Below are 8931 nucleotides of genomic sequence, written 5' to 3' on the forward strand. Positions count from 1 at the left end.
AGCTGGCACGAGCAGTTCTACGGGACCACCTATTGCACGAAGACAGAGGAGGGTAATAAGGCCCGCAACATCTCAAAGGTCTCCATTCATTGACTACAACAAGAAGAAGTCTTTCATCTCAACTGAGGCAGTGAACAAGCTTTACGCTGCCCTCTTGTATTTGGTCAGGCATCACAAAGGAGCAAATGATGAAGCTACCAAGTAAACTAACTCCCCACAGCCTACATACATATCTTTTTCAGTTGCACAGAAAGCATAGCATGTTGCACAAAACAGCGCTTTTAGTTGCACACTGTTCTGTTTTCAATTTCATGCACATTTTTTTTGCTGTTGTGACCCTTCGAGCTAACTTGTCTTTTTACTGCTTTCAAAAACAATTCAGCCCTGAGATAATCAGGTATGGTGATTTCTACATTTCTTTAAAGGAGTTAGTTGATTCGATGAAGCCGGTTCAATGGCTGTCAAAAATTGTTATTGAGACTGGAATCTTACACATCATGGAGAGTTTACCAGAAGGGTCAAAGAAGGTTGTTATGCCACTGAGGTTTTCGGTAAGTTTTTTCAAAACCTTCTTTACCCTCACCTTTGTTCCATAGAACTTTTTTGTTGACCAATTGAGGGAGGCCTTTCATCTACTAAGGAGCTTGAGCCATGCTTTTATAATCTCTGCAGATGAATTTACAGCAAGGGATCCACAACGTGAATGAGATAAACAAGAAGTTTGATTACAAGAACCGTCTCGATAAGAAGGACTTGGTTAGTGTTGTGCCCACATGATCCATCTCTTTTTCTAGTTTGGCACCCACAACATGTTCAGTTGCACATGGCACATCTGCTAGTTGGCACATACTTGTTTCAACCCATTTTTTAATTTGACCAAGTCTTTTACTGTTTTTTCTTAGCTACATCATGTATCTGTGCCTGAAATCGTTCACGTTTGCAGGTCATGTTGGCAGTGCTCGAGTGCGCTGATGTGACCGATAAGGAGGGAGGGAGGCATTATTGGGTCTTCAATGTCAACTTGAGGGACGGACGCTTCGAAGTTCTTGATTCAAGCAGGACGCTGGATGACATTGAGCTAATGACCACCGCCTCTACCATCGCGGGGGCAGTACGCCAGCTATGGAGGAAGCATTACCCACTTCCAGATTATTGACATTGACGTACCGAAGCAGCTCGGCAAGTAAGACAATAAGCATGGCTCTCTTCTCAATTTCTTACCATCATTTTGTAGTTTTTAAATTTTTCTACATGTGAAATCTTTATTTTTTTAAGACACGATACTAGTCTGCAATCTTTATCATTTTTATGAGTTTCTAATGGATTATCTAGCCAGTTGCAGAGTGGCACATAAGCAGTTGCACAGTGACACATAAGAAGTTGCACATTAGAACATAAGCAGTTGCACAGTAGAACATAAATAGTTGCACAGTAGTACATAAGCAGTTGCATAGAGTGCATTATCTTTATTGGTTTTAATTTTATGTGACAAATTTTCTTTTCTTTCCCATCGCAGTAATGAGTGTGGGCTGTTCGCACTGCTTAACGCCACCGAGTGGAACGGTAGCCAACTGCCCAACTATGAACCCAAGGAAGTACTCAACATCGGGAAAAAGCTGACATATGATCGGGTCGCCAGTGTGCACAACACCGCCCCATGGAGGAAGTTGCTGAGATACGACAATGACTAGGTCAGTACTTTTTTTCTTTCTCTGCTCCACGGAGGAAGTTGCTGGTTTCCACAATTTTTAAGCAGATTTTGTAGTTGCACACTAGTAGCAATTCCGTTTGCAAGTCAAATATCATCACTTTTGTTGATACATTAGGAGCACTGGACATACAATTGTTCAACAACTAAATATTTAACCAGTTGCCAACAAAGGCACAAATAACAACCTTTTTTACACAGTGCATGAACTAATTCAAGGAGCATAAATTAGATAAAGAGAAATCATATGTGCTGAATGTGTCCACTTGGTCCCAACATAGCTAAAAAACATCATTCTTTTCCTTTTTTGTCTCAAAGTTACAAACGATGAAACAGAATCACAGTAGCCTGAGTGGACACACACCAACAGTGTACTCTGTAGATTGGCACTGGCTGCATTTGTTTTTCTTCTTTGGGTGTAGCTCCAGCACCGATTTGTACCGTCGATTCTTTGCCCTATCATTTGTAGTAGACCTTGGAGGATCCCTGGGCACAAAATCACCAGAAGCTTGTGCAGGGGATGCAGCCTCCAATGGGGTAGTAGGACCATCACGATCACCTGTGTAATAATCATATAAAAAATTTAGTATTTTTTGTTGTTGTGCAACCAGCACTGATGTTCTCTGCAACCACACAACCCACGCTGTGCAACTAACTGGTTGCTGTGTGCAAGTTAAGTTAAAAAAACACATGCAGTAGCACGGCCCGTCATGGTACTTGGATTGTAATCGCCTATGGGCAGAACAGGAAAAACAAGTTAGATTTTCAGCTTGATCCTCAAACAACACAGTGTGCGCAACTAGGTAGCCTGTTTTCTGTGCAACTGAGCACCATGATGTTAGCAACTGGAGTTACAGACCTAGTTTGATGGGGAGTTGGAACATGTAATTACCTGTATGATGAGCCCCCTGAGTGCTGCCTGTAGGGCCATTGGGGGGAGCACGCGGGGGAGGAGATGGCAGAGGATGTCGTGCCCTGCCAGGAGGTGGAGGAGCTCCTTGAGGGTTGGCATCACCTATATCCAGAACAGGAAAAACAAGTTACTTTTGTTATCTTTGATGCTTGAACTATCACAGCATGCGCAACTAGGCAGCCTGTTCCGTGCAACTGGCCACCATGATGTGTGCAACTGGGCACAATGATGTGTGCAACTGAAGTTACACACCTAGTTAGATCAGGAGTTGGGGCAGGTAATTACCTGGATCATGAGACCCCTGATTGCTGCCTGGAGGTGGAGGAGGTCCACGAGGGTTGCCATCATCTGATGGCCCCGTGGCAGCAGTCGTTTTTTTTTCTTTTTCTTGGACTTGTTCAGGTGGCCGATCTCGGTATGTGTTGCGCGCATATGCTTGTATACCATAGCTTGTGCTGGATCAGAACCACTCGCAAACTTTGCTAGTTTCCAAAAATCATATATCATGTTCCTCTCCCTTAACTGCTTCTTTGATTGAGGAGGCATTTCATCCGGTTGCTCATAATCAGTCCCTGACGCACTAGGTACAACAGTAGGTGTCCATCGTCTTAGAAGGTACCTTTCCGGTATGACGTCAACTCCAATATGTATGAACACCTTGAGGATGTGGCAATAGAGGATGCCGTCCTTGTCCATTTTACAGCACTCACACAAATAGGAACCCTCCTCCACCCTTGCCTGCACCAAGTAGTTTCGAGAACCATATTTGGCAACAAATTCCTGGTTCGGTCTGAGCTCAAATATATCAACACCAACTTGGAATGCATTATAACGTCCAATCAGCTCAAACTCTTCTCTGAACTTGCGGTAAAGGTCCCTAGTGTAGGTTTTGTAAGCTTACTTCTCTATTAGGAAGTTGGACCACAACTCAATCTCAAGGTGTTTTGTCCTGTAATCATTACAACCTTCCTTGCCAAGGATGTGGTTGTGGATTTTTTCATATTGCTTGCCGAAGTTCAGCATTGAGTTGTGTGGGTTCACATATCTTTTCAGGACGGCGTTGAACCCCTCACTACGCTGTGTAGACTGTAGGAACGGGAAGAACCTGTGTTTGAAGTAGCACGGCACCCAAGTTGACCTGTATTCGTACAACTTCTCAAAGTGCATGTGCGTCATAGCCTCGTACTTCACCATTAATCCAGCCCAATTCTGCTCAAACTCGTCTACAGTGAAGCTGAAGTCAACACACCTGTTGAAATCATCAGAGAGTCCTGGATTTCGGCACAGCAGCCAACCAACTTTTTCCTGAGCCTTTTTCATGATGTGCCATCGACAACAGTGGTGCACGGTGGTTGGAAAGATGCTCTGTATCGACTGGCTCATTGCACCATCCTGATCGGTGATAAAGTTGTCAGGAGGTTTGCCATCCATAGCCTCTAGGAATGCTCCAAAGACCCAATCAAAGCTCAATGTCAACTCCTGCCTCACAAATGCGCAACCCAGCATGAAAGATTGGCCATGTCGACTTATTCCTATGAAGGGCGCGAACAACATATTGTATATGTTGGTCATGTAGGTCGTGTCAAACGATATGCAATCATGGTACGCCTCTGCATAAGCTTTTCGAGCTAAGCCATCCACCCAAAATATGTTGACAACTCTGTCCTCTTCATCATATTTCACCTTATAAAAGAAGTCTGGATCGGTTTTTTGTATATCCTTGAAGTGCGCAATTGTCTCAATCAAATCACCCTCCTTTGTTTCATCTCTACAGAAACTTGTACAAAGATTTGTTATTGCCTTTGGTCCGAATGGCACCATCATCTCAGATCCATAGAACTCTGCCATTATATGCATCATACGTCCTGCATAATACAAAAAACAAAACAGTATATCCTTTTTTTAGTTGCACGAATGCGCACACCCAACTGCACAGTAATAGGACATGTGTTGGCACAGAAGATAATCGTAGGAAATGGACACCTAGTTGTACCTTTTTAAAAACACTTTTGCACTTTTTGCATACATGACATTGTGTAGTTACACAGTAAAGACAATCTAGTTGCACAACAAGCACCAAAAGTGATATACAAAACATCATGGGAAGTTGCACACCAGTTGCACAGTTAAATCATTTCAGTTGCACAGTAGTACCATAACAGTTGCACACTGGAATGCCTAGAGGAAAACTTAATTCTTTAAGGGATGGATCATGTGCTCGAATGCGCACATCCAGTTGCACAGTAATAGGACATGTGTTGGCACAGAAGATAATCGCAGGAAATGGACACCTAGCTGCACCTTTTTAAAAACACTTTTGCACTTTTTGCATACAGGACATTGTGTAGTTGCACAGTAAAAACAATCTAGTTGCACAACAAGCACCAAAAGTGATATACAAAACAACACGGGAAGTTACTGAACACCAGTTGCACAGTTAAGTCATTTCAGTTGCACAGTAGTACCATAACAGTTGCACATTGGACTGCCTAGAGGAAAACTTAATTCTTTAAGGGATATAGAAAAACACCACGCCTGTAGTCAAGTTGCAGTTATACAAGATGCGCAGAAACTCCTTTTCATCAGGTGAGATGCTTTGGTGGGATATCAAGTATTTGGACAATAAAGGTTTGTTCACGAGCGGATGATTGTGGTCACGAACAAAGTGCGTCACCTCCCATCGCCCATCTATCAGCTTCACCAACATCTTCGCTTTGCACTGAGTCTGCTTTATTGTCTCATGTTTGCGCTTCTTCTTCTTCTTACTAGTACCTGCCTCCTCTTCAGCAAATATTGGAGGTTCTTCTTCCATCTCCTCGTCAATGTCAACAGATTTTGGATCTGGAATAGGGTCCAGGACAGGAGGAGCCTCAGCTCCTCCATCATCAGCTTTGGGCTTCTTGAACTTGTTTGCAGCAAAACTATTGTTTTATCAATTCATTGGTGCGGGGTGTCCGTCTAGATGTGTTCATCTTGATAGAGAAACCCATCCGTAGTGCGTAGCTGTTGTAGTGATCTTTAGCAATTTGAAGGCTGTCAAACCTCATGCCAACATAGGGTTCCATAGGTTGAGAACCGGCCTCATCCTCTCCTTCTTCTTCTTGCACAACTCCATCAACAGCCCCAGCTCCTAACTCAGTCCTGGTTGGACCAGGAACATTTGCCTCGGTTCCTATGTCATCTAGAGTATGGCTCTCTGACTGCAAAGACACCACTACAGGGGCACCACGGCTTGACGGCTGGCCTGCCACATTGTCATAGCCAATAGGGCTTCCACCACGACTTGCCTGCGTGTAGTAAACAAATCGCCCATTTTCTGAGCAATTTCCTTGTGGTATGTTGGGTTGCTACTGATCCATATCATGAGGAAGCTCATTCAGATCAGGAGGCAACTCATTGAGATCAAGCATTTTTTTCCTTTTTTTCGATGCTGCCACACACTCACTGCACATATAAAAAAGAAGAAAGTGATGATCAGTTGTTAATCATAGAAAAGAGTGTTTCAAACAACCTAAAAACTTAGTAAATAGGCAGTTGCACACCATTTTATGACAATCTTAGTTCCAAAAGCAACATGTCTATAGCAGAATCTTTTATTATAACATGCATGCATTTTTTTTGTTTCTGCACGGAGTTATTATGTTAGTTGCACATTTTGCAGTAAATAGTTGGCAAGAACTTGACTTCTTTTTACTTAAGAGTTTTCTAACTTTTTCCTCTGCTTTTGTTGCAATGATCCGCATGTTTTCCGTTTTCAAGGAGCTTATTCAGATTTTTCTGCACATAATTGGGAAACAATTTGATGCTACTTTTGCAGATGCAAAATCCAGGTGAAAGAAGAGAAGAAGAATTTGATGACAGACTATAGATATATGTTTTTCGTCATCGTTTCTGTTTCTACTTGTAGTATATTTGAACATATTTTTACACTATAGCTTGCAATAGGTGTGCTACCGGAATATATGTGTGGGACAAGCATATATGCGTGACTACTTTAATGTGGTTTTATGGCTTCAATAACCTTTGTTTATTTATCTGTTGCACATATTGCTGCAGAAGTTGCTGTACTGCAGTTTTTTGGTTTTGGCTAGAATAGATCTTTGAGTTGGCCAGGATGCATATATCAGTTGGCCAGCATGCAAGTTTTAGTTGGACAGGCAAGGTGTTCAGTTTTGTTAGAATATATGTTTTCAATTTCCCAGGATGCATATATCAGTTGGCCAGCATGCATGTTCTGTTGTACAGTCCATGTATTCAGTTGATTAGAATAGATGTTTCATTTTCCTAGGATGCATACATCAGTTGGCCAGCATGCATGTTCAGTTGCACAACCAATGTGTTCAGTTGGCCAAAATAGATGTTTGAATTTTCATGGATCCATATATCAGCTTGGACAGGATGCATGTTTCTGTTGCACAGTCAATGTGTTTAGCTAGCTAGAATAGACGTTTCAGTTGGCCAGGATGCATATATCAGTTGGCCAGCATGCGTGTTCCGTTGCATAGACAATGTGTTCAGCTGGCTAGAATAGACGTTTTAGTTGGCCAGGATGCATATATCCAGTTGGCAAGCATGCATGTTCAGTTGGCTAGAATCATGTATTAGTTGGCCAGAAAAATATGTCTTAGTTGATTTGTTGAACACATGAAAGGGGGCAGGGGAAACTTGCTTGGCATGCATGTTTAGAAAAACATGTTCAGTTTCGATCTAGGAACCCTAAGTTAGTGTGCAGATGCACTCATGGGGGGGGGGGGGGCGGGGTGGGTGGGGCTGGTGTGTTTCAGATCTACTCTTTTTTGAAGCAGATTCTCCATGGATTTGCTGATGGATCCATGGAGGAGGGTGTTTTTATAGATGCAGTACAAGAAAGGGAGAACTGAAGAGGGGTAGAGAGGAAGTATTTGCCTGATGTTCGTTGCTTGGTATGGGTCTGATCACCCCTGCCTTTTTAGATCATTTTGTTGAAGCTTCTTTCTGCTCCCATGGCGGCTATACATGAGGAGGAAGAAGGAGCTTTGGATCCTTTTCTTCCGTGCAGGTCAAGAAAGAAGGAGAAGGCAGCATGGGGCGTGGGAGGCGTCGGGTAGGTACGTTGGGCATGGGGACGGGGCGTGGGGACGAGCGGGCGTGGGAGGCGTGTGATGCGGGGCCTATCGGGCTGGCCGCTCAATCGGGTTTGGTGGCAGCCTGTGCCCTTCCTTTTCTGTACGCAGGAGGGGGGCATGGCTTACCGTTTTGGAGCGGCCGCTCGATGGCACTAGTGGGCAGCCGGCCGCTCACTAGACGCGTCCTTATTTTATTTTAAAAAAGAACCTTCTAGGCAGGCAGAGCTGATGTTCTGAGCATGAGGGTCAGAAATTATCCATCCGTGCTACAAGCTTAGTGTCCTCGAGATACACCTTTGGCAAGCAAAACAACTCCATATACAAGTTCAATGCATGACAAAATTGGAGGACACTAGACAGACACAATAAATTCTACCGTAAGAGCATTTACAGCTGTAATGGGCTAATTCGGCCCCACAAACGCCGGCGGGCCCGCCCGGGCGCATCCGCGGGCACTGGTCGGGCACGCCTCATATTTGCCACTCTGTATCCGCGTATCTCATATCATTAACAAACTTTGCAACATCAAAAAGATCATCATAATTTGTCACGGACAAAGTTCTTAAACTTCTACAACTAAAAACGACATAAAACATATGAGGAGGGGGGCAGGATCACCACTTCCTCACCGGGCCTTTGCCCTTCCGGTCGTCAGCGCAGCTGTAGGCGTCCACGACTGCTGGAGGGGCTTGGTCGTCCGAGGAGGAGGTGCAGCTGTCGCAGTCGCCGCCGCCGTCGTCGGAGTAGGAGAGGACGATGAGCCCCTTCACCCGACGAACCACGCTGTCCCGCCCCCGCTTCAATTTGGTGACCTGAGCCTGCTCCACCACTACCTCCTTCGCCTTGTGCTCCGACTGCTCAATAGCCATCGTGAGGCGGCGAGCATTTGTCTATGCCATCGTGAGGGACCGGCGGTAGACCCATGCGAGGAGCCACTCATTCTTGTCGGGCTCCGCCTGCATCCCACGACGGCGGCGCGCGGACTGCTCCGCCGCGTCCCTCTCCCGTGCCTGCTACCTCTTGTTGTGCGACGCGTGCCTCCGATTCTGGAGTGCGCGTCTGGGCTGGTGGAGCAGGCACTAGCAACCGCCGCTGCTAGCGTGGAGGATCGGCCGGCGGGGGAAGGAGTCGGCGTGGGCGCGGTGTGGACTGCACTGTCCTAGCAGAGCTGTGTGCGGGCTGGGAGGGTCCAGCTCCGACGTCCA

General features: G+C 45.0%; 1 pseudogene; it reads right to left on the minus strand.

Moving 5' to 3' along the window:
• Positions 1–2046: 2046 nt before the first annotated feature.
• LOC123156350 (uncharacterized) lies at positions 2047–8595 on the minus strand (annotated as a pseudogene).
• Positions 8596–8931: the final 336 nt, after the last annotated feature.

Source organism: Triticum aestivum, chromosome 7B, assembly GCF_018294505.1.
Source record: "Triticum aestivum cultivar Chinese Spring chromosome 7B, IWGSC CS RefSeq v2.1, whole genome shotgun sequence".
Lineage (NCBI taxonomy): Eukaryota > Viridiplantae > Streptophyta > Magnoliopsida > Poales > Poaceae > Triticum > Triticum aestivum.